Here is a 26,352-nt window from a genome sequence, read left to right as displayed (position 1 = left end):
GGCCAGACGAGTGTGTTGGGAAGGAGAATTATAGAGTGTTTAGAAAGGGGGGTGAGAGGGGATCATGTGAAAGACGAGACAGTTCGAGAAGAATAGGGGAAGTAAAGGCTGTGAAGGGTGCTGAAGCTGGAAACATGACTTCAACAAAAAGAAGAGAACAAATTTTCAGGTGGTGGAGGAATTTTAAAGACTAACTGTTTAATTATTTTGGAAAGGAGTGCCAGTCCAAAATATCAATCTTCAGTAAAATGGCTTTGTATGGAAGGTACAACATCGAGAGGGGGGTAGTCTGCCTTTGCAATCTGTAATGGTGAAAAGGTGGGTGAGAGTGAAGGACTATGGGTTCCTTTTGGTTGAGAAGCTAAAGTCCTTTCATTGCTTTAAGCTATTGTGTGTCTGAACATAACAAATGGGAGCAGAGGCAGGTCATCTGACCTGTTGAGCGTGATCTAGCATTCAATAAGATCATGGCTGATCAGATCATAGACGTAGCTCCACCGATCTGCCTTTCCCCATAGCTGTACTATATAAGAATATATCTATGTGTCTTAAGTATATTTAATGAGGTAGTCTTTACTGCTTCCCTGGTTAGAGAATTCTACAGAGTCACTACCCTCTTGAGAAAAGCAATATCTCATTTATCCTAAATCTATTCCCCCAAATTTTGAGGCTCAGTCCCCTAGTTCTACCTTCACTTACTAGTTTATATCTTGTATGTTTCTATAAGATCCCCTTTCATCAGGAATCCAGCTGGTAAAGTCCCTGGTGATTCTGTCCATGCTCATAGGCTAAGCCCCTCATTGCCGGAATTCTAACATGTAATCCAAGCACAAATTATCCAAAATCTATTTAATGTGAAAGTTCAGACTTTCCCAGGATCACCTGTACCTGAACAATCTGAGAAATGTATGGAAAAATTAATCTTTTAATATTTGGAACGCAAATTCTGATTTTCAGCAGTCTGTGCCTTTATTTCAATATAAGTCATGGAATGGGCTTTGCTGCTGGGAATATGGTAGCAAGCATGCAGAACTATTTGGTTTCACAGACTAATCCTGGCCACAGGCCCCCGTTAGTCAGCTTTATTTAGTTTAGTAAGTGCATTCCAGGCAGAATGTTTTCGGTATTGCCTTAAATGTAAAAGATTTGAGAAGGACCAATGCCCATGCTTTTCTAGGTCTGGACCATGCACTTGTGATTGGGATACTGTGAGAAAGAATAATTATTTAATCAACTTGGGGTGCACAGCCAGAGTGTGTTTACTATCTCGAGCATCACCACACTCTGAGCCCCTCCCCACTCCACCCCCAGGACCACCCGCCACCCCACACCAACCTGTCTTGGAAAGAAATGCTTCAGATGCATCACCAGTTATTTGGTCAAGTCTAGAGCAGATAGCACTTTGTAATTTGGGATTGGTGAGCCATCACTGTCTGGTTTGGTGCAAGATCCCCTCACGTTATAGGAAAGCTTACAGTGAGCTGTCGGGTCATCAAAAAAAAATCATTGGCTGCACTCAACGATCACTGCAAGGCTTGTAATCATCCAGGGCAAAGAGGTGGGCATGAAAAATCATTGCAGATACTACCCACCTGCAAACTGCTATCTCCAAAGGTTCTCTTCTGGAAAGTGCTATAGGGTTATTAAAACAAAATTCACGTCATCTTAAAACTGCTCAACCATTCCAGTTAGCACCCCCACCTCCCAGTCAATGCACTGTGCTGTAAACTTTAAACCACTTTTGATAATGCTGTTTACACTGTAAATACATCCTGGTATTTATGCACATGTTGAGTTTAATGTGCAGATATGTTACAAACTTTTTAGATAATTCATTGTTCTTTATAGTTTTTTTTGTTGCATGTTGGGTCAACACACCACAGAAAATTGCTAATGCATGTAAATGTATATGGTGAATAAAGCTGAAAGTAGTGAGTGCTGGGCCTTACTGACCCAAGCCTCAAATCTGGGCCTTTCATGGGAGTGAGAAGCCTGTGGGGAAAAATCCCCAGGGACCAACACTTTTGGGGGTTGGGTGGAATGGTGTTATGAAATGTTACACAGAAGGTTTATCATAGTAATGGGAAACTGTTGAGCCGTGTGTTGGGTGATCAGCTAGAGGAGGATGAAGGGAATGAGGGAGAGAGGTGCACCCTCCAGGAATCCTTAGTTGGCAGAAATAAATGTGAACTATCAAGGCTTGCTGGCTGGTTATTTTATGTATGCAACATCTCGCGCTGGCAACCTGTACATTTGCAGCTTCTGCCTCGTGTCTGTTAAGTCACCTACATTGGTTGTTCCTGTCTGGGCTGATTAGATGACTGGAAAGGTAAAGTTGGGCTCATGATTGGCTGAAGGCTCTGCTTCTGTTCTGTACGGTGCGGCAACTCTTTGCTGTCTCTGAAAATAAAATATGCATTTTTGCAATACTCTGCCCATGTGCCATGGGTCTGTAAAGGCAGTCAGGTAAAAAAAGACTTAGTGCTGTTTGCTGTGGTGAAGCTGAATCAGGCAGAAAAACCTTCAAGTTTTATTTACGGTTGGTGAGATGTCATTATCTCCTGCACAAATATTTCTCGGATGGGAAGGATAAAGAGGATGTGTTGTAATCACCACCTGCTGATAGACTGCAGTCGCTGTGAGTGAGCTGAAAAGATGTGTTTTTCAGCTGTAAGAACAAAGACAGGCAGCTGCTGCAATCTTGTCTCTCCTGCAGTGTGAGAGCACAAGCTGCACACAAGGGGAGCGTGGTTAACAACACGTATGGAGATCGGATGACTGGTGTGAATGGAGGATGTGGCAGGAGAGTGGGGGAAGGGCAGTCAGCCGCCTTGCTTCATTCATATTTTCTGCAGTGTTCGAAACCTGTAGCCTGTGAAAGCCACTCCTTTTCTGCAAAGTCCAGCTAATGAGGTGCCAGGAAGAGAAAGCTGTTCGCGTGTTACAATATCATTCTGAGGATATTGGAACCAAATGCTTCCTGCTGCTCACTAGTTATGTTGATGCCAATCTTATTAACTCTTGTGTAGGTCTCCACTGTAGTGATGAGAATTACTGATTTTAAAAACTTTTACCAAATTACTTGGCTCGATCATAAGCAAAGTGTAATTTAGAAACCCTGTGTAATTCTAGAGCTCCACGATAGCTCCCAACTCCCTGCACAATTATAAAGTGCATGTTGTGGACACCTCCCAGTCCAGGGGTGGATGGGGTTCCTACTATTAATTCAGTCATGTCGCAGGGTGGGTGGGTGTGCGGCTGTCACTGATGTCAAGGGGCAGAAGTTCTGGCAGTGCACAGACTGCTTTTGGCTCCAATTTATGTGACAGGAAATATCAGAACTGAAACACATGAAAATGTGGGCTGATGCGCGCAAAGGGAAAATTTATCATTAACTACTTATCCTAGAGGCGATTGATATTTTCCAGTTTCTTTCAACAGGCCATTCCTGGTTGCCTTACTGAGATGCTGATGGCTCTGTTTCTGTTGATGTTAGCATGTCCATTTATCAATGACACTGTATGTCAGTCAGGTTAAAATATGTTTGAGGGGCGAGGGTGGATCTTATTGAAACCTATTGAATGTTGAAAAGCCTAGAAAGAATGGATGTGGAGAGGGTGTTTTCTATGGTTGCGGAGTCTAGGACCAGAGGCACACTGGCAGCTGTGGAGGCCAGGTCAAGGATGATAGCTTCTTGAATAGTCAGGGTATAAAAGGTTATAGGTTGAAGGCAGGAGAACGGGTTTGAAAGGGAAAATGGATCAGCCAGGATAAAATGATGGGGCAGACTTGATGGGCCAAATGGCCTAATTCTGCTCCTATCTCTTATGGTCTTGTGGAGATTTAGCTTCCAATTACCAACATTCAAGTTGAGATCCAGGAGGGCTACAGAGAACTGTCTGTCTTACTCTTTTGACAAGAGCTTTGTCCCATTGCAATATTAAATAAAATGAATTCACTAGGCTTACTCAACTTGTCTTTGGTTGAGAGATTATTTGTCTCTATTATGGCTCTGAGTTTAACATGTGGTTAACTGATATTTAGTTCCTTCATGGCTTACCTCAAGGAAATATCTGATGCCAATTGTAATTAACTGTATATAATTGAGTCACGGAGAGCATCACAGTCATCTCTCTGATGAATGAATGTGGTGTTAGACCTCAAGAGCTATGAAGTGCTGGCAAAGTCCCACCACCTCAAGGGTGCCAATTTTTAGCTGCTAGATCAGGCCTTAGTCTATCTACATAGCACATGGTAATGCTACAATTCATGGCAAGTGTTATCTTTTTTCCCGAGGTGTTGTCTACGCAATGGATATGCATATCTTCACAATGAAATGCCTGGACTTGTCCATCCATCTTTGCCGGCTTGATCATAGTTGGTAGACCAATCATAGTAGTTGATACTGGCTTTTTCCCCCAGGTGATTTCAGTGATGAGCAACAGGTTTTCTTTTACACTTAGTTTGTCTTGAGGCCATTAGGCTTCATGAAGCTCAGAGCGAATGACAGGTTCAAAATGGTTAAGGCCACCGATTTGTTTATTATCACAGTCTGATCTCTTTGTTCTGTCAGTTGCAAAATGGTCATCGGTCACCAGGAAGAAAGTTAGGAATATTTATTTGGAAGAAATGACACAAACTCAGAATATGATTTCAAAGGATTTTTATGTAGCAAATCATGCTGAAATTCTTAAGTGGCAATGATGATGATAGGCCAGTAACATGAGAAGTTAAATCGCCAGGAAAGTTAAATTTAAAACAAAAAAGTGACAAGATGCATTATGAAGGAGCATATCTCGCCTTGGTAGATTTAGGATTTGTTTTCCTCTGTGGAAATGTCAATAGAAGGATGTTACTTTATGATTAATATATTTGGAGGTGAGGCTAAAGAATGAGGTTTCTGAAGAAAATTATTTGAATTCAGAATTACTTAGTGAAATCAATTTTCAACAGAAAGTTGTTATTGTATAAAAATATAAATGTCAGTTTATTGAGCAGTATAACTACTTGTGTGGGGGTGTTTCTGTCACTGAAAATGATTTAATTGATCTAATTGCTGCTGCCACCCATCTATTGTAGATCTGGCTGAGCCCCAGCAAGCACTATCACTTTTCCTTTCTTCTGCCCTAAGGACAGAAATGTTGGCAATGTTCAGCAGGTCAGGCAGCATCTGTAGCAAGAGAAAAACATTTAATGTTTTAATGTTTATATATTGGTGAGACCCGACGCAGACTGGGAGACCGCTTTGCTGAACATCTACGCTCTGTCCGCCAGAGAAAGCAGGATCTCCCAGTGGCCACACATTTTAATTCCACATCCCATTCCCATTCTGACATGTCTATCCACGGCCTCCTCTACTGTAAAGATGAAGCCACACTCAGGTTGGAGGAACAACACCTTATATTCCGTCTGGGTAGCCTCCAACCTGATGGCATGAACATTGACTTCTCTAACTTCCGCTAGGCCCCACCTCCCCCTCGTACCCCAGCTGTTACTCATTTTTATGCACACATTCTTTCTCTCACTCTCCTTTTTCTCCCTCTGTCCCTCTGAATATACCTCTTGCCCATCCTCTGGGTCAACCCCCCCCCCCTGTCTTTCTCCCTAGGCCTCCTGTCCCATGATCCTCTCGTATCCCCTTTTGCCTATCACCTGTCCAGCTCTCGGCTCTATCCCTCCCCCTCCTGTCTTCTCCTATCATTTTGCATCTCCCCCTCTCCTCCTCCAGCTTTCAAATCCCTTGCTCACTCTTCCTTCAGTTGGTCCTGACGAGGGGTCTCGGCCTGGGGCGTCGGCTGCGCCTCTTCCTATGGGTGCTGCTTGGCCTGCTGCGTTCACCAGCAACTTTGATGTATGTTGCTAATGTTTTAAGTTCAAGGTCCTTTTTACTGCCAATTCTATTCCCCTGAGAAGAAAAGATAACACTTTGCTTCTTTTCTCTTTCCTCTTAACTCCACGTTTGGCAAAAAAAATTATGTTACAGTGAAACAGTTCCTAAATACTAACCACTCTATCTAGATTCTGCAACTCACTTACAAACCAGGGGCAATTCACAGTGACCAATTAACCACCAATCAACCACCAATCCTTGTCCTTGGTTGAGAGATTGGTTAACTCTGATAGCTTTTTGAATTTAGCATGCAGTTAATGCAATGTTGTATTCCTTAGAACCTTATGATGAACAATATCTGATGTTACCACTGGAATCAACTGTATGTGATTGAGTCGTGGATAGTATCCTGGTCAGCTTTGTGGTGATGGTTGAATGTGTTGTTAGACTTCAAGAGCTACAAAGAGCTTCACTATTCCACCACTTCATGGATGCCAATTTTAACCTATCTTTGTTTTGGAAATGAAACTGGAGAAGCAGACAGAAAACATTGTGGTCATGACAGGACCACTCAATAAATTCTATAAAGACGGCATTTTTGGTCAGGATTGAACTAGGTCTCCAGAGCCTTGAGACAGCTCTACTGGCTGTGCCCTCTGAACCTCAAAGGTTGAGGCACCCATTCTGCTGCTTCCACTGTAAACCCCTGTTTTCCACCAAATCAAAGTCCCCCATCTGACTCCTGAAGCCATAGTTCTTATCTATCTTCCTTCTTAATGACTCCTGCACTCATTCCCTTAAATTCTTTCCTTAGATTTTTTTTCAGATGAAGATTCTCTATTCATGAGTACCCATCTCAAAGAGAGCCATTCTAGACTAGTATTACCCATTGAACCACCACACCATCTCTACATCTCTACTTGGATTCATTGTTACATCTGAGATCTATGCCTTTTTTTGCAATTCCATATTTGAAACTCTCCAATCTTGTATCTGACCTTGTCAGTACAGTGAAATTCATTTACCAGATAGTGGACTAAAGGTAATGCTGTTTTACTGTGATTTTTGTCTGTATTGTAAAAAGTTTCTTGTTGAAAAATTTGAAAACATTCTGGGCTTCACTGGTGTTGATTGTTACTTTGAATAGTCCTCTCATCAATAGCCTATATCTAGGATTGTATCTATTCTCCCTCAGCATCTAGCCATATGTAGTGCAACCCAAAGATATAAAAATAGAGGAAGTATTTCTAGCGATCTATGATATCACATCAAATAATCAAGTGGTTCAGGAGTGAGGTTGTGAAGCATTCCTGTGTCTTTTTTTTAAACTAAAGCCATTGATACTGGCTCAATTTCCAAAGTTAAATCTGAGATTATTAGACATCTGATAAGCAAGTTGTTGAGGAATGTGATGCAAAAGTGGGCACAAAGAGTTGGCTATTAATTGTCCATGATCCTGTTTAATAGTGGAATGGACTTGACACTTGTTCACAACGATGTACCTATCTTTCTTGTGTTTATCATTTTAAAATTCAAAATTAGACATCATGACTTTCCATCATTCCCTCAGTTTTCTTCAATCTTCTTGTAGAAACTATTAGAATTTTTGGTTGCTTCATTTTGTAGATGTCAAATGAATATTCAGAATGACTCTTATAATCAAAGTTTAATCACCAGTTAATTTTAAACCCCTTTATCATTCTGAGTTCATTCAGAGGATAATAACAACATAAATGTTAAATCCCAGCATACATAGGCATGCAAATTTTTAACAGGAAAGTAGGTAAATGCTTGAGAATTAGAAAGGATTATTTGATAATAGAGATTAAGTAGCCTGAGTTAAATGTCATTTTCTGGATCAAGATCACCATCAAATGGCATGTAAATTCAATATAATTCTATTCAATAAGTAACAAAGCAACTGTCAATATTGTTATGTTAATTAATTTCCTTTAATAATAGCCTTGAAGGAGTCCAAAGATGACACTGATTAGGTCATTTAACATTTGTCTTAAAATATGCTGTGATGGAATAATTTGTCTAAGTATTTATTTCCAAAAAAAGAACATGAGCACATAAGATATAAAAGTGGTAGAGCACATATGGTCTATTGAGACTGGTCCACCATCATTCAGATGCTACAGGATCTGAGTCTCATCCACTTTAACAAGTGATCTCCACATCTACTGATTTCCCCTGGTGCCTAAAACTATTCCTGTCTCAACCTTAAATCTACTCAATAGCATAACGCTCACTCTCTTTGTGATTATAATTACCAAGATTTTTTAATGAATCCACAAAAAAAATTTCTCTTAATTTCAGTCCTGAGTGCCCAAGCTCCCCTTCAGGGACAAAGCCTCCTTGTTTTGCGTTCTCCTGTAGTAGAAATTACCTCTTGGCATTAACCTCACAAATCCCAGTCAAAACCTTGAACATCTCAATAAGATCGTCCCTCATTCTTCTAAACTGTAGTGAGTGGATGCCAGTTTTCTTACTCAGTGCATCTTTGTAGAAAGCAATTTAGTAATCCTACATTTCATTGACTTTAAGGCAAGTGTGTCCTTTTAGAAATAGAGACTGAAACTACACATGCTATTCCAAAATGGGTAACATCAAAACAATTGTAGAAATGTTCTTAACTATTTACTCCCATTCCTTGCAATAAAGTCCAATTTACCATTTGCGTCCCTGATTGCTTGGTGTTTATTTACTTGCAGTATCGCTGAGCCAAATCGCTGCATTCAGTCTTCACAGCAGCATTTAATAATTTATCACCTCTAAAAATGTATTTGCCCATTTCTTCTGATCAGTCAGAATAATCCCACACTTGCTCTCCAATAAACTATAGTATCACACCATAGAGAAGCATGTAAATAGGCCCTAACTAGTCCATGCTGATCACAGCATCCTTCCTCCTAGTCCCAGTTGCCCATCTTCAGCCTATAATCATCCAAGCCCTTCCCTTTAATATACCTATCCAAATTCCTCTCAAACATCACAATTGTACCCACCTTCACCACTACTTCTGGCAGCATATTTCAGTTACTCATGGCCTCTGTGTAAAGAAGTCGCGTCCTAACCAACAGCCAGCATGTGGGCTACAAATTACAATGGAAGACAGAAAAGGCATGTAAAAAGGGCAATGTTGGAATAATCATGGTGAAATTCAATATGCAGTTAGATTGGGAAAATCAAGTTGGTGCTGGAAACCAAGAGGGAATTTATAGAATTCCCACAAGGTGGCTTCTTAGAGTAGCTTGTGTTTGAGCCCACTAGTGGAATGACAGTTCTGGATTGGGTGATACATAATGACCCAGATTTGATTAGGGAGCTTAAGGTAAAGGAACCTTGAGGAGGCAGTGATTCTAATATGATAGAATTCACACTTCAATTTGAGAAGGAGAAATTAAAATTGATGTATCAGTATGTATCAGTGATGCATCAGTGGAGTAAAGGGAAATACAGTAGTATGAGAGAGGAGCTGGCCAAAGGTGATTTAAAGGGACCACTAACGGGGATGAAGGCAGAACGGCAATGGCTGGTGTTTTGGGGGGAAATTCAGAAGAAGCAGGAGAGATACACCCCAAAGATAAACAAATATTCCAAAGAGGGTTTGAGGCAACCATAGCTGAAAAGGAAAGTCAAAGATGGCATAAAGGGAGAAGAGAGGGCATATAATATTGGAAAAATTAGTGCAAAGGCAGAGGATGGGGAAGCTTTTAAAAACCAACAGAAAGCAACTAAAAAGCCATAAAGAAAGAAAAGATTAAATATAAAGGTAAGCTAGCCAATAATATAAGAGGATACTAAAAGTTTTTCAGATATATCAAGAGTAAAACAGAAGCAAGAGTAGATATCGGACTGCTGGAAAATTACTCCGGAGAGGAAGTAATAGAAGACAAAGAAATGGGGGATGAACTTATTAAGTATTTTGTGTCAGTCTTCACTGTGGAAGACACTCGCAGAATGCCAGAAATGCAAGTGTGTCTGGCGTCAGGAGTGTGTCATTGCTTTTAGTAAGGAGAAGGTACTTGGGAAGCTGAAAAGCCTGAAAGTAGATAACTCACGTGGATAAGATGGAATACACCCCAGGGTACTGAAGGAGGCAGCTGAAGTGTTTGTGGAGAGAATGGTAATGATCTTTCAAGAATCACTAAATTCCAAAATGCTTCTAAAGGACTAAAAAATTGCCAATGTCACTCTACTACTTAAGAAGGGAGGGAGGCATCAGAAAGGAAATTATAGGCCAGTTAGCCGGACTGTATTGGTTGGAAAGATGTTAAAGTCTATCATGAAGGATGAGGTTTTGTGGTACGTGATGAATCAGGGCCTCAGAGGCAGGAGACTAGGGGTGTGAGGGATAATGAATCAGCAAAGGCGGAACGGTGGCGGAGATTCTGAGCACATGGCTTATTCTGCTCCTTTGTAATACGGTCTTATGGTCTTAAAGCTCTGCCATCTTTTCTTGTATCTGTACCCTCTACCCTTCATGATTTTATAAACTTCTGAGGTCACCTCTTCTTCTACGGTCCAGGGAATAAAGATCTAGCATGGCCAACTTCTCCCTATAGCTCAGGCCCTCTAGTCCAGGCAGTGTCCTCATAAATCTCTTTTACCTGAAATTTCCTCTAACAGAGTGTCCAAATCTGTACACAATAACCCAAGTGCAGTCTCACCAGCAACTTGTATAACTACAAAATAATGTCCCTACTCCTAAACCTGTTGCTGTGACTGATGAAAGCCAACATGTTAAAAGGGCCCTTCACCACCCTGTCTATGTGTGCAGCCACCTTCAGCAAATTGTGCACATGTCCCTCTGTTCCACAACACTCAGCAGTGTACTGCATTTCCTTGTATAGTTCCTTTCCAGTTTCAATATTCAAAAGCATTACTTCACTCTTATCTGAGCTGAAATCCATTTCCCATTCCCCATCCCATTTCCCTAACCAATCAAGATCAATTTGCAATTCATTTTAAACTACTTTGCTATGAACAAGTAGCCAAAATTTATCATGATTAGCAAACTTTCTAATTTTGCCTTGTACATTCACATCCGACTCAATTACCTAAATAATAATAGGGGTCCCAGTACTGACCCCTGGAGTACCCTACTAGTCACAGGCCTCCAGTTCGGGAATTGACCTTGAACCATCACCCTCTGCTTCCTATCATTAATCCAATTCAGAATCCATCTTGCTAGTTGCCCCTGAATCCCATGTGACCTAATCTTGCAAAACAGCCTGCTATGCAGATCGTTTTCAACTGTTTTACTGAAGTCCGTACAGCCAACATCAACTGCCTAACTTACATCTCTCCCCTTCGTTCCCTCTTTGAAAATCTCCAAAAGATTCATCAGGCCTTCCACACCCAACACCACACTGACACATGGAGAGATCAGAGGCGGAGAGAGTGAGCAATTTCAAGTTGCTGGGTTTTAATAGCTCTGAGGACCTAACCCCTGATCTCAACATATTTCATTAGGAGTTTGAGGAGATTTTGTTTGTCACCTAAAACACTCGTATTTTTACAGATGTACCATGGAGAGCATTCTGACTGGCTGCATCACGTCTGTCACTGGGGTGGGAAGCTACTACACAGTTTCAAAGTAAACTGCAGAGAGTTGTAAAATAGTCAGCTCCATCACTGCCACTGATCTCCCTCGTATCCAAGACATTTTTTTATTTCTGTCTTTGCACGACTTATTTAATTTAACTATTTAATATACATATACTTTCTGTAATTTATTTATTTTCTATAGTATAATGCGTTGTACTGCTGCCACAAAGTTAACTTTCAGGACATATGCCAGTGATATTAAACCTGAATCTGATTCCTTATCAGGCCTTGCGTATCCAAGTTATGGTAGATCTTGTCCCTCAGAATTCCTTCTAGTAACTTCCCTACAAGTGATGTCAGAGTCACCGGCACATAGTTCCCCAATGTGTCCTTGCTACCTTCTTGAACAATGGAACAATATTAGCCAGCATCAAATATTCTAGAACTTCACCAGTGGCTAATGATGAAGCAAATATCCCTGCAAAGGTTCTCTGCGATTTCTTCCCTCACCTCCCATAAGGTCTGGGGATGCACTTGATCAGACTCTTGGGGATTTTCCCATCTTAGGGCACTTCAAAGCTGCAATTGCCTCCTTCCTCATAATACCTATATGTTCCAAGACCTCACTACTTATTACTCTCATTTCTTTGATATTCATAATATTCTCCTTGGTGCTTTCTAAAGAGAAATAGTTTATCTGCAACTCCATAGACAGCCTTGATGGTCTTTAAAGGGATCTAGTCTCTCCCTAGTCACCCTTTTACTTTGAAGCTCTTGGGATTACCTTTAATCCAGCCTGCCAAATCCATCTTGTACACTTTCTGTTCTCCTGATTTCTCTCTTAAATTTGTTAAATACTTATCGAGGGATTCATTTGTACCCAGCTGCCTAAAAGTGATGTCCTGTACACTTCTCTCTTCTTCCTGACTAGAGCCTTGATTTATCTCATCAGCCAGGATTCCCTGAACTGTTCGCTCTTCACTGTAGCAGGAACATGCAGCCAACCTGGACTCTTTTAAAAGCCTCCCAATTAATAGTTGTTCCTTGGCCTTTAAATAGTTACCCTGCCAACCCAACTAAGTTCTGTCCAATGCCCTCGAAGTTAGCCCTGCTCCAGTTCAGGAATTTAACCTGTCGATCTGTTCTATCTTTTTCCATAACTGCTGTAAAGCTGGTAGAATTGTGGACATGGGACCCAAAGTGCTCCCCAAATGTCACTTTGCTACTTGGCCCTCCTCATTCCAGAAGACGAGGTCCAAAAATGCTCCTTCCTGAGTAGGATCCACGGAGGATGTTGTCTTACACACCGCACAAATTCCAGGCCATACACTGGGTGACCCAGTTGCTACCAGGCAAATAGAAATCACTCACTTGCACTACCCAGCTATTCTCAAACATATGCGGTTTCTCAACACATGCGCTCCTCAATCTCCCACTGACTATGAGGGCTTCTATAATATAGCCCCATCAAGGAGACCATTCTCTTATTGCTAAGTTTTACCCAAATGGCCTCAGTAGAAGATCCCTAAAGTAGGTCCTCGCTGAACACAGCTATGTCCTTCTTTCTTAAATAGGTAACACCCATTTCACTCTTATCTGTTCCTTTGTCATGCCTAAAGCATCAGTATCCCGAAACATTGAGCTGCCCTTCTCTCAAGCACTTGTCTTTTATGGCCACTATATCCCAGTCCCTGGGGGCAATCCACGCCCTTAGTTCATTTACTTCAACTGTTAAGCTATGTACATTGAAGTAGATGTAATTTAAAGCAGAGGTCTTACCTGCCCTTCCTATCCTTTTACCCATTTACTGAACCTGTCATAAACCTTGGCAGATTCCACGCTCTCCTTACCATGACTTTGTCGACTAGCTTGCATAGCCAACAAATGTTCTGTGTTAATATAAACAGTAATTAATTAATAATTCATTAATATAAATTGTACATAGCTGAGCGCCCAGCACTAAATCCTGTGGCACCCCATTGGTAATAGTCTGGCAAACTTCTTTGTTTATTGTCTTTTATCCAAATCTATCCATGCAAAAATATTGTCCCAGCCCAGTGAATCTTTATTTAGTGTGCCAACCTTTATCTGAGCTGTCTTGGCCTTTTTAAAGTATTCAGATATGGAATCACAGAATCGGAGACATATGGCATGGAAACAGGCCCTTTGGCCTAGTGTGTCCCTGCTGAGCATCAACCACCTACTGACACTATTCCTAAAATAATCTCAATTTTTTTTTAATCTCCCTACTTTCTCACCAGTCTCCCAGATTCTACCATTCTCCTACAGGCTCAGAGCAATTTACAGTGGATAATTAACCTCTTAAATGCTTTGGCTTGCAGGAGGGAACCAGAGCACTAAGGGGAAACCCAGGTAGCCACAGTGGCTTGACAATTACATCCAAAAATAAATCTAACATTCCTCAAACATTATTCTCCCTGTATAAAAGGATGTTGATTTTTGTCTCTGTTAATATGTACTCTGTTAATGATGATAATGTCCTTCGTGATAAATTTCAGCTTCTGCCAGCAGCAGATGTAACAGATACTGGGAAAACTGGTTAATGATTCCTTTGTGTTTTTCTCTTGTTCCTTTGACATTGAATATTTTTCTCTTGTTTTACTTCAGAAGTGAGGGTGTTGGGAGGGTATCACTTAAAATCACAGCACAGAAGCATATGGTTTAACGTGACCACGCTGAGAAAGGGAAGGAGCTATCCAGAATAATCTCACTTAATGTGTCCTTGTGGATTATAGTACTTCATATTTTTTTAAATATGCTAAGTGATTCTGCCTCCAGGACCATCTTAAATGGAAAATTCCAGACCACACTAATTTAGAGTAAAATATTATTTATCCCATTTCCTCTCTAATTCTATGTGTGTTGGTAACTTTTTGACCTTTTTAGACATCTCCTCTAAGGAAACAATTCTGACCTAGCCTGGTAACATAAATGTCCTCCAGTCTAGACAATTTCTTTGGTAATATCCTTTACAGTCTATATAATTCTATAGTGTTTTTGTGTAATAAGGTGACCAGCATTATAGCTTTGACTAAAGTGATATTTATATAATCTTAGCATTACATCCCAGCTCCCGTTTCCGATCTCTTAGACAGTTTTTTTTTTAAATGCAGGTTGACAACTCATCCACATTCAGAGGTGCACAGTTTTAAGTCCCATCAATAGAATTGGTTGCCTTCTGCTCGGAATCAGAGCATAGTTGCCCTGCAGGCTTCCTTTGATGGCCTCAAATAGAATGGTTGTCTTAACCTTAATGGTAAGATGCAAGTTTTTGTTAGAACCCCAAACAAATTAGTTAATTGTTTCACCTGATTATTTAGTGAATGGCACTGCAACTCCTACCTTGCTAACAAGTTGTATAAACTGTTCTTTCCCTCACTGGCTATGAAGTATGTATGTTAGGAGAAGGAAAAAACAGCCACGCAACTTAAATGTTGCATATAGTTGGATATTAGCTAGTAAAGTGGCTTGAAATGTAAATTTATTGATGCACACCTACTTGCAATAAATCTGAAGTATTTACAGCTAGCTTGCCTAGTAAAACAACACACAAAAATTGCTGGTGAACACAGCAGGCCAGGCAGTATCGATAGATAAAAATTACCTCGTCAAGAGTAGTTCTGAAAATCTCTCTACCCATTTGTCCTCCCCCAGTGCACATTGACATGCACACACAAACTGATCCCTGCACTTCACTGCAAAGAAGATTGTCACAGTTTGTGGCCTTGGTGTGGCCAGCTGAAGCTTGAAAGCTGTGAAGAACATGAGCAAGTCCATCACAATCTCATTTGAACACAACACCAAGCTGCGCCTACACAATATTTTTGAGATGGCAAATCTTTTGCTAAGGTCCTTCACAGTAATGATCAGGAAAGATCTGACACCAAACCAAACAAAGATGCATGGATAGATGAACAAAACTGGTCAAACAGTATTTTCAGGAAACACATTCTGATGGGGAGAGGAGCAGAAAGCTTCATAGATCACAAATATTGTGCTTTATACACTTAGCAGTCACTTTATTAGGTACCTTCTGTACTTAATGAAGTGACCACTGATTGAGTGTATGTTCATGGTCTTCCGCTCCTGCAGCTCATCCACTTCAAAGTTTGGTATGGGCATTAAAAGATGTTCTTCTGCATACCACTGTTGTAACGTGTGGTTATTTAAATTGGTGTTGCCTTCGTGTCAGTTTGAATCTGTCTGGCCATTCTCCCCTGACCTCGCTCATGAACAAGGCATTTTCCTCCACAGAACTGCTGCTCACTAGATTTTTTTTTTTTTTTTTTGCTTTTTGCACCATTCTCTGTCTCTGGAGATTGTTGTGCTCAAAAACCCCAGGAGATGAGCAAGTTCTGAGATGCTCAAACCATCCCAACTGGCACCAACATTCATAATCATGGTCAACATCACTTAAATCACATTTCCTCCCCATTCTGCTGTTTGGTCTGGGAAAAACAAATAACCCTCTTGACCATGTCTGCATGCTTTTATGCATTGAGTTGCAGCCACATGATTGATGATTAGATATTTGCATTATCAAGCAGGTGTGCTGCGTACCTAATAAAATGGCTACTCAGTAAATGGGTCTATAAATGTACTGTATCATTCATTTGTGATGCCCGAGTTGTACAATGAGAGAAGAGTTTGGGTTGGGGTATATCCTGTCACTGCTGAATGGGGGAGCTAGTCTTTATTACCTTTACTGGCAATGTAGATCATAGGGTTGCTAACACTGATGCTATGTGGCTGCAGCCAGAGTAATGTTGTCATGATTTTCTTCCATATGTTCTGAGATGTGTAATGTCCCATGTTTAGATGGCTGTGTGTAATGTGATTAAAAGATGCTGTTATTATAGCTGTTGCAGTGATATGATTTTCTGCTTGATGTATTCTACATTGACAGGTGGAGTAGGATATTAAGAGCAGTGGGCCTTGAACATATTTTCTTCCTTTGCTGTGCCATATCGTGCTGAGCCTGGAAAATCAACAACATCTTTCAGGGATTGTATTTTCAGCAAAGTTTACGTTCTGTGATACTGCAGTTGATTAATGCCTTGAACACTTTTTGTTTGAAGTCCAACTTTCTTCTTTCATGTTTGAAAATTTCCCCTCCCATGCATTTAAAAAAATATATTTACTGTGTTGAATTAGCAGCTGTTAACTTAAATGGCGAATCATTGCACATGAGTGAGGTATAGTGGGACCAAGGTGTTCTTGTGAATGAACCACACACACACACACACACACACACACACACAAAACTAGCAGACAGGTGCAGCGAGTGTTTTGAAAGAGAAATGACACGCCAGCCTTTACCACAGGGAAGCTGGCATTTAGAAATGGGGAAGCACTGTGACAATAGTACAGGGCACTGTGAGGCCTGACCTGGAATACTGTGCACCGTTTTGAACTGAAGTTCCTCTGAAGGAAATGTATACAGGCGTTGGAGGCGGTCAGAAAGAGGTTAATTGAAACACATGAAGGGAAATGTCAGGGTAAGCATCAAAATGTTATCAGTGTGATTGGGGTGGTCATATACAACAAAAGTGCTAAGGAACTTTAGTTTGGAAAGAGTGATCAATCTTTGGAATTTTCTACCCCATTGGTTGTAGAGCTTGACCTTTGGGGGCATTCAGTGAGGAAGTTGGTATAATCTTTCAAAAACATGACAAACTCATTCAGAAAAAGACATCATGCTGGAGACATCAGCCATGATAGTATGGAATGATGGGGCTGAATAGCCAACTCCTATTTTCTCGTGTTCTTATTACATTTCAACTGATTCTACCTGCATTACATTAAATAAGGAAATATTATCTATTTACTCGTACAACTAAAATCAAATGAGTTCCACTCGTCTGAAACAATTCTTGGGTCCTGCTAATATAACAAGCACTTTGAAAGTAGATTATGACACTCGTTTTGTGACTCTTTAATAACTGTAGTTTAATCTGTTGAATCTTCAGCTAATCTCTTTGGATAGAATTGGCATTGGTAAATCTCAAATATAACATGTAATATTTGGTGATAGGTTAGTGGCAATCAAACTGGGCACCAGACATTGCTGGTGGAAGTTGCTGTGTGTGCGTTTTGCAGAGTCTATTGACAATGGGTAACTGCATTATGGGTGTGCCTCCACTAATTACTACGTTCCTTTTGATGTTCAAAGTGAAGAATTTCATGACCACCTTGTACAGAACCAGCGACTGGGTTTTGTTTGTGCTGCTGACTTTGTACGTTCTTCCTCCGTCCGTGTGGGTTTCCTCCAGGTGCTCTGGTTTCCTCCCACATTCCATAGGTATACAGGCTAGGGTTAGCGTTAGGAAGTTGTGGGCTTGCTATGTTGATGCCAGAAGCCTGACGACACTTGCTGGCTGCCCCCAGCACATCCTCCGACTGTGTTGGTCATTGACGCAAACAACGCATTTCACTGTATATTTGGGTGTACATGTGATAAATAAGGCTAATCTTATAATTTTATCAAAGATTACATTTACCACAATCCAGAATCTGTTACTTTTGTTGGAGAAAGCTTTTCTGTTTTGCTCTGGCCTGGCAGCATGCCCGGTCTGACTTCTTGTATTTCTGTTGCTTTTGCTGGCTGAGACCTGTTAATGTTGATGTCTGGATGTGATTGTAGATACAGCTTTTTGTGTCCATCAGACTAATATTTATGTTCATTATGCAAATCATTTTCCCAGTAGACAACACTCTCCAGTTGCTGTGGGGGCAATGTCATATCTGCAGGTACTGAAGTGTTAAAGAATGTAGCCCAGAAAATGCCATCTCCCACATTATTACCATTGAAGGTGCTCCTCACTTTATTCCTCGGGAATTCGACCAGGGATAATATACTCTCAGTGGCCATTTTATTACGTACCTCCTGTACCTAATAAAGTGGCCATTCTGTATATTTGTGGTCTTCCGCTGCTGTAGCCCATCCATTTATTATCTGACGTGTTGCGCATTCAGAGATGCTTTTATGCACGCCAGTGTTGTGACATTATTTTATCTTAATTTTATTTGTCATTTTGTTATTGAGTTACTGTTGTCTTCTAGTCAGCTTGAAAGTTTGAACCAGCCTGTCATTCTCCTCTGACCTCTCTCATTAATGAGGCATTTTCGCCCACAGAATGCTGCTCACTGGATAGTTTTCTTTTTTGTATTTCGCACCATTCTCTGTAAACTCCAGAGACTGTTGTGAGTGAAAATCCCAGGAGATCAGTAGTTTCTGAGATATTCCAACCACCTCATCTGGCACCAACAATCATTCCACAGCCAAAATCACTTGGATCTAATTTCTTCCCCCTTCTGAAGTTTGGTCTGAACAGCTAAACCTCTTGACCATATCGGCATGCTTTTGTGCATTGAGTTGCTGCCACAGGATTGGCTGATTAGATATTTGCATTAATGACTAGGTGTACAGGTTTGCCTAATAAAATAGCCACTGCAGCACGGAAACAGGCCATTTCGGCCCTTCTGCTCTGTGCCGAACCCAGCCCCACTGACCTGCACTCAGCCCATAACCCTCCATTCCTTTCCTGTCAATATAGCTATCCAATTTAACTTTAAATGACGACATCGAACCTGCCTCAACCACTTCCGCTGCTAGCTCATTCCACACAGCTACCAGTCTCTGAGTAAAGAAGTTCCCCCTCATGTTACCCCTAAACTTTTGCCCTTTAACTCTCAAGTCGTGTCCTCTTGTTTGAATCTCCCCCACTCTCAATGGAAAAAGCCTATCCACGTCAACTCTATCTATCCCCCTCATAATTTTAAGTACCACTATCAAGTCCCCCCTCAACCTTCTACGCTCCAAAGAATAAAGACCCAACTTGTTCAACCTTTCTCTTTAACTTTGGAGATGAAATCCAGGTAACATTCTAGTTTATCTTCTCTGTACTCTCTCAATTTTATTGACATCTTTCCTATAATTCGGTGACCAGAACTGTACACAATACTCCAAATTTGGCCTTACCAATGCCTTGTACAATTTCAACATTACATCCCAACTCCTATACTCAATGCTCTGATTTATAAAGGCCAGCATACCAAAAGTTTTCTTCACCATCCTATCCACATGAGATTCCACCTTCAGGGAACTATACACCATTATTCCTAGATCCCTCTGTTCTGCTGCATTTTTCAATGCCCTACAATTTATCATGTATGTCCTGTTTTGATTAGTCCTACCAAAATGTAGCACCTCACATTTATCAGCACTAAACGCCATCTGCCATCTTTCAGCCCACTCTTCTAACTGACGTAAATCTCTCTGCAAGCTTTGAAAACCTACTTCATTACCCACAACTCCACCTATCTTAGTATCATCTGCATACTTACCATTCCAATTTACCACTCCATTATCCAGATCATTAATATAAATGACAAACAACATTGGACCCAGTACAGATCCCTGAGGCACACCACTAGACACCGTTCCAATCTGACAAACTGTTATCCACCACTACTCTCTGGCTCTCCCATGCAGTCACTGCTGAATCCATTTTACTACTTCAGTATTAATACCTAACAATTAAACCTTCCTAACTAACCTTCTGTGTGGAACCTTGTCAAAGGCCTTACTGAAGTCCATATAGACAACATCCACTGCTTTACCCTCGTCAGCTTTCCTCGTAACCTCTTCAAAAAATTCAATAAGATTTGTCAAACATGACCTTCCACGCACAAATCCATGTTGACTGTTCCTAATCAGACCCTGTCTATCCAGATAATTATATATACCATCTCTAAGAATACTTTCCATCAATTTACCCACCACTGACATCAAACTCACAGGCCGGTAATTGCTAGGTTTACTCTTAGAACCCTTTTTGAACAATGGAACAACATGAGCAATACGCCAATCCTCCGGCACCATCCTCGTTTCTAATGACATTTGAAATATTTCTGTCAGAGCCCCTGCTATTTCCACACTAACTTCCCTCAAGGTCCGATGGAATATCTTCCTTAAAAGTGGCAGTACTTCCTCTTCTTTAATCATTATAGTTTCCATAACTACCCTACTTGTTTCCCTTACCTTACACAATTCAATATCCTTCTCCTTAGTGAATACCGAAGAAAAGAAATTGTTCAAAATCTACCCCATCTCTTTTGGCTCCGCACATAGCCGTCCACTCTGATTCTCTAAGGGACGAATTTTATCCCTCACTATCCTTTTGCTATTAATATAACTGTAGAAACCCTTTGGATTTATTTTCACCTTACTTGCCAAAGCAACCTCATATCTTTTAGCTTTTCTAATTTCTTTCTTAAGATTCTTTTTACATCTTTATATTCCTCTACTACCTCATTTACTCTAAGCTGCCTATATTTATTGTAGATCTCTCTCTTTTTCCGAACTAAGTTTCCAATATCCTTGAAAACCATGACTCCCTCAAACTTTTAACCTTTCCTTTCAATATAACAGCAACATAAAGATTCTGTACCCTCAAAATTTTACCTTTAAATGACCTCCATTTCTCTATTACATCCTTCCCATAAAATAATTGTCCCAATCCACTCCTCCTAAATCCTTTTGCATCTCCTCAAAGTTAGCCTTTCTCCAATCAAAAATCTGAACCCTGGGTCCAGTCCTATCCTTCTCCATAATTATATTGAAACTAATGGCATTGTGATCACTGGACCTCAAGTGCTCCCCAACACATACCTCTGTCACTTGACCTATATCATTCCCTATCAAGAGATCCAACACCGCCACATCTCTAGTTGGTACCTCTATGTATTACTGCAAAAAACTATCTTGCAAACTCCAAACCATCCAGCCCTTTTACAGAATGGGTTTCCCAGTCAATGTGTGGAAAATTAAATTGTTCTAGCCCTTGCTGTCTCAACAATGAGTTTATAGATGATATTCATGTGTGCTTGATCTAGGTTTCAGAATTGCTTCAGTATAAGAGATAAAGTACAGCAAGGAACAGGCCCTTCAGCCTGCGTCCATGTCGAAAACATCATGCCAATCAAAACCTATTCAATCTGACTGCACAAGGTCCATATCCCTTCATTTCCTCTCTGTTCACATATCTTAAAAAAATAGATCTTGAACACTGGTATTGCAGTAGCTACTAGACATCTACCACCTTCTATGTAAAGAAAAAAATTCTTATCCTTTAAACTCTTCCCATCTCGTGTTAAACCTATACCCTCAGGTATTTGACATTTCTAGCATTAGAAAAAGACTCTACCCATCTACCCTATGTATACCTCTCACAATGCTATTTACTGTACTTCTATTGGATCTTCCCTTGGCCGCTGCCTCTTCAGTGAAAATAATCTAAGCTTTTGGACAACATCCTGGCAATCTTGTTCTGCACCTTCTCTAAAGCCTTTACATTTTTCATACAGTGCAGTGACCAAAACTGGACACAGTGCACCAAATGTGGCTTAGCCAAAGTGTATTGAGATACAATATAAATTACCTTTTTTTTATATTCTATCTACAGTGAATTCCAACTGTGAAGCATAATCACCAGAATAAGTTAAGAAAAAAATATTATATTAGGGGCAGGAGCATAGGTTGCTACTATAACCAGTACCCATGCCTTGTGTTTAGGAATGTGTTTATTCTACCATTACTGTGTATAAATATTGTGATTTAATTTGTATAGGCTTCTCCAGTCTTCCTGAAGATTGACCAAAACATGTTGATGAGGTTGAGAGAGGCCAAGCGCAAGTTAAAAACTGTTTTGTTTAACTGATAGCAAGAGTATATATACAGTAAAACATAATTCTGACTAAATCTCAATTTCATCTGTTTTTAATTTGAGTGTGAAGATTTTCAAATTAGTGAAATAATATTTTAATTGATATATTTTAACATACGTGTTTTGGGAAAGATTTTAAATGAAAGTGAGAGCTGAAGGCAATATAGTCTAAAATACCATGAACGGAAGAGGAATTACTGCCACTGAAGGGTGTGGAGGATTTATTGAGAAAGACAAGACATGGAAGAATTTGAGAACAATGATTTTGATTTTAACATTGAGGAAAGACTTGCTCTTTTATGACAGATTTCATGAACTCTGTACGTCCCCTTATTCTACACAGCCAATGAAGCAGAATTGTTGTCCACTAAATATTGTAACATAGGAAATGACTTGGTTGGTTTGTTCACAGCAATAACCTATAAGCAGATATTAGTAAGCAAGTAATGTTTTGCTAATGTTGCATGAGGAATAAATATTGACCAGTACAGAGAAGAACTCCCGCACTATGCAACAGTGAGATGGAACCTCTGATGCCCACTCGAGAGGAACACCACCACCTGGGCTTCCCTCCCATGTTACACACCATCCTGATTGGTCACGGGATCTGAAATCTTGGAGCTCCTGACCAAACACTCCATGGGAGTATTTACACTGGAAGGACTACAACCCATTCCAGAAGGTTGCTCACCACTGTCTTAATGGCAGATAGGGATGGGCAATACATGGTGACCATGTCAACTTTGCCCAAATCACAAAAACTGAATAAATTTGAAGTAGTATGGTGAAGTAGTGCTGAGATCCTTTCTCTGCATATAATTGAGCCTAACCATATGACAAACCTAACTTCAGGGATAATTTGACATCTGCCAATTCTTTGTAAGGTGTTGAAAGATCACCAATGGGTACTGCTTGCTAGCACCCATGTAGTTCAAAGTCATTTTATAGTCATGACATAATCTAGCAACTTTGTCAGGCTTGGTTATCACCACGTTTGGGTTATGATGAATCATTTTTACTATGATATCACATTCTTCTCAGGAATATGTCATTGTTCGAGGTAAAATGCTGTTTGGCAACACTCTTATTGCACAAGTAGCCAATAATGCCAGCAGAAGTATCCTTTACAGATTTCTCCAAGGTTAAGATGGCAGCATGGACGCAAACTCACATGTCTTGATTTATCTTTAATTTCTAAGTCAGTCCTTGCGTTGTAATAGATAAAATCTGCAGATGCTGGAAATATGAAATTAAAACAACAACTTTTGGGAACATTAAGCAGATCAGGTTGCATCTGTGGAAAGAGAAACACATTAACGTTTTAGTCTATGAAGGTTCTCGGTCATCCAGGTCGTTGTATATCAAGTGGTAGTAAATCAAGGCAACTGGACTTGCTGTGTTGTCTAGAAGATGTTTCACCACTCGTCTGAGAGGCTTCTTCAGTTCAGATCCATGGTGGGTAGTTTTCTGGCTTTTAAACTGAGTTGTTTAAAAGTATAGCTATCACATGAAGGTTGTTAAATGTCGTAGAGGTAATGAGAAGGTCATTAGTTTCACCTTTGCATGAATTGAGGTGTGAACTGTTGTGCAGACGTCAAGGTAGAGATGTTAGGACTGCATTGTAAGTAGGTGGTAGGTGGTGTCGTCGGCTGTATATTGGTAAGACAAAACAATCACTTCACAAACAGAAGGCCCAACATCAACAGGCTAACACCTCGGGTCAAGACTCAACTGTATATCTACACTTGTAGGACAAGGACATTCCTTTGATGACAACAATGTGCACATTTTGGACAGGGAGGGCAGATGGTTTGAAAGAGGGGTTAAAGAAGCTATCTTTGTCAAACTGGAAATCCTATCCCTGAACAGAGGGGTAGGGTATGGCACGACACCACCTATCAGCTACTTGCAATGCTACTATCGGCTACTTTGTGAAACACCCCTACCCCAGCATCCCACAACAGTTCACATCTCCATTCATGCAAAGATAAGATTAATGGCCCTATGACTCTTAACGACCCTCATGTGATTGCTATACCTTTTGTAGCCTCCTGGTAAGCCTCAGGCTCACTCAACTGGCTTTCATATAGGGAGAGCAGCCTTCGGACCTGCCAAACTGGGTAATCAAGTTTGTGTGGATGCTGTGTGATGTACCCCACCCTGCCAAATAACAGACAATACACCATATGCTATAAATGATTACACTTTATAGATCTTACTGGAACTATGTAATTACTAGAGATAAAATATAAAAGGAAAATAAAAGGCGCCAAACTTATCAAAGTTCAACCACTTCGTGCACAACAGTTGGCGCTCAAGTAACGGGGTCCTCTTCCCACCATTCGATCCCCTCCGACCACCTCGACCCGCTGCCTGGGACCACTCATTGTGGTTGACCAGATGCTCCACACGAGTCTGTCTTCGTCTCCTCTCCTCGCCGAAGACCCTGGGCCTCGGACTCCCGCTCGGGGTCCGTCCCGTCGGCCAGCTTACAGCATCGCGTCTCCTCTCTCTGTCCCCATCGTGCCTTCTACACCAAAGCCCGCGCAACACAATAGCTTACAGACACACAAGAAAGAATAACATCTATCCCAATTGGTTCATTTTTCCTCTTATCAATAATATAACCCAAACAAGCAGAGAGAGAGAGAGATCTCCTTACATCACAGTTAACATAACAAAGAAGCCATTTTGATTAGCTTACACAGTAACATAAAAGAAGAAACCCCTTACACTTTAAACAACTCTGGGTTTATAAGCCGGAAAATTACCCACCATAGAACTGAACTGAAGAAGCCTCTCAGATGAGTGGCAAAACGTCTTCTAGATCTCACAGCAAGTCCATTTGCCCTGATTACTACTACTTGATTAACACTTTAGGTTGAAGGTTCTTTGTCAGAATCTGTAAAATGAGAAACCAAGCTGATTTTAATTGACAGATTGGATTGGGGTGAGATGATGGAGCAAATGGAATATCTTTGATCAGGTGAGTACTTCACGACATGTTCATGAACTGAAACTGGTTCCCATGAAGACAGTGATACTGCTGCATTAAAGGTTTTTTTCACAGTCTCAAGCCTCTCCTGCACTGGATTGTTTGCATATCTCTCCAGACCTAGCTGACTGTTTAAGTGCTGCTGTCTGTACAGGTCTACCAGTGCACTATGCATATAGGAAAACTTTGATTGCCCCAGCCTCTTCCCTTCCCCAGGTGTAGAGTCTTGAGGTTTTGTTGACCCTTGCATCATTCAGTAAAGGTTGACAAATGCTGCAAAGGTTTTCCTTTCACATGCTGATCTGTGTTTGTTTTGACTATCTTCACCACTTGCTCTGCATGTGAAAGAGATCTATGAGGTAACTTGTAGAGCTGTGAAAAATAATCTGTTGGATACAGCAGATAACGTCAGTTTGACAATAACTGCCACGTTCTTATGTTATGAGTGTAATGATGTCATTTTGTCGTGCACATGCACACATCACAAGCACATGATTCATTTATGTATTTGAACTCAAAAATAGCACTGAAACGGTTGGTAATTAATGAACTTCAGGTGGGATTGGATGATGTGGGAAGGAGCAAGAGAATGATAGTTTCAAGCAGAGGTCCCAAAAATTTTACGCAATGGACCAATACCCTTTAAGCAAGTGGTCCATGGACCCCAGTCCGGAAACTGCTGGTTTAGAGCCATGATGACCTAAAGAAGGCCTGAAATCCATCTGGCGTTTTTGGAGCTGAAATCAACGTATTTACCAGCCGTGCCACTGGTAGCACCCAAAGCAGGAAAACCTCCTGGAGCTAAAGGACCATGACAGAAGTTGAAGGTCCATCACAAACTTTTGACAGTTGCTCTGCGAATTTAGCCAAAATGGCACGCGTTTTCAAGATCCTACAGTGAGGAGTGCAATATCCAGCTGACTGTTTTAAACGATGCAGCAAGAACCATTAAAAAGTGATCTTATGACTTCATGAGGTTGTTCTACAATTGAGTATGATGCTTGCTGATCTTTATCTGAAACCTATCTACTTGTTTTGATTCCCTCGCACTGAACCACCTTTGCTCCACAAAACTGCTTTTCACTGGCCTTTCCATAGTCTTTTTGGGGGGAGGGGTTCCAGATACACATTCCCTCTTATTTGAGTCTCTACTTTCTGACAACATTCCTATGGCCAGTCTTTTATTTTGCACCTGTTTATTCCCCTTTGAGTTATCACACTGC

General features: G+C 40.7%; 1 protein-coding gene across 3 annotated transcripts in view; it reads left to right on the top strand.

Annotated features, from left to right (window-relative positions):
* The window catches only part of LOC134336652 (syntaxin-1A), a 338,429-nt gene that overhangs the window by 110,459 nt on the left and 201,618 nt on the right, over positions 1-26,352 (top strand). The window lies entirely within an intron of this gene.

This window comes from Mobula hypostoma, chromosome 23, assembly GCF_963921235.1.
Source record: "Mobula hypostoma chromosome 23, sMobHyp1.1, whole genome shotgun sequence".
Taxonomy (NCBI): Eukaryota; Metazoa; Chordata; class Chondrichthyes; order Myliobatiformes; family Myliobatidae; genus Mobula; species Mobula hypostoma.
The sequence above is the reverse complement of the archived record's forward strand: the minus strand, read 5'-3'. Positions and strand labels throughout refer to the sequence as shown.